The following is a 699-nucleotide window of genomic DNA, read 5'->3' on the forward strand; positions in this document are numbered from 1 at the left end:
CATATAAAAGAAATTTTAAAATTAAAGGATTACTATACACTACTCTAAGATAATTTTGGAAAATACAGTCTAATGGATTTCTTCACAATTATAAAATAGCAATTTTCACATATTAAATTGCAAAAAAGAAAACCAGACTACTTGACCAAAGAGATATAAAACTATTAAATGTATTCTATAAATCTCACTCGGTCCTCATTACAAAACATAATAAAGGGGAGTTCACTATAAATGGTTGTTTATAATACAGGAGCAAAGCTCTGACAATCTGGCCCCATCAACACAAGCTGGAAATTTTTAAATTTTGATACAATCAATAAAACCAATAAAAGTAAAATACAATCAATAAAAGTAAAATGTGCAAGTACAGTATTATTAACTGTAGAGAAAAACATTTTCATTAACTTTTTTAAAAAGTATTTTTTAAAATTATTTTTGCTACACTTGATCTTAGCCAAAAGGCCGAGAAGCAATATGGATGGACCTAGAGAATATTACGCTAAGTGAAATAAGTCAGATGGAGAAAGACAAATACTATATGATCTCACTTATATGTGGAATCTAAATAACAGAATAGATGAACAAACAAAACAGAAATAGACTCAGAGATGTAGGGGGAAGAAAAAAACCTGAGGATTGCTAGGTGGGAGTGAGGTGGGGGTGGGGGAAAAGACAAGGGGATTAGAAAGCACAATTGGT

The 699-nt window shown here is 30.5% G+C and overlaps 1 pseudogene; it reads right to left on the reverse strand.

The window, feature by feature from the left end:
• Positions 1-336: 336 nt before the first annotated feature.
• On the reverse strand, positions 337-474 carry LOC117030515 (uncharacterized; annotated as a pseudogene).
• Positions 475-699: the final 225 nt, after the last annotated feature.

The sequence above is a fragment of the Rhinolophus ferrumequinum genome, chromosome X (genome assembly GCF_004115265.2).
Source record: "Rhinolophus ferrumequinum isolate MPI-CBG mRhiFer1 chromosome X, mRhiFer1_v1.p, whole genome shotgun sequence".
Lineage (NCBI taxonomy): Eukaryota > Metazoa > Chordata > Mammalia > Chiroptera > Rhinolophidae > Rhinolophus > Rhinolophus ferrumequinum.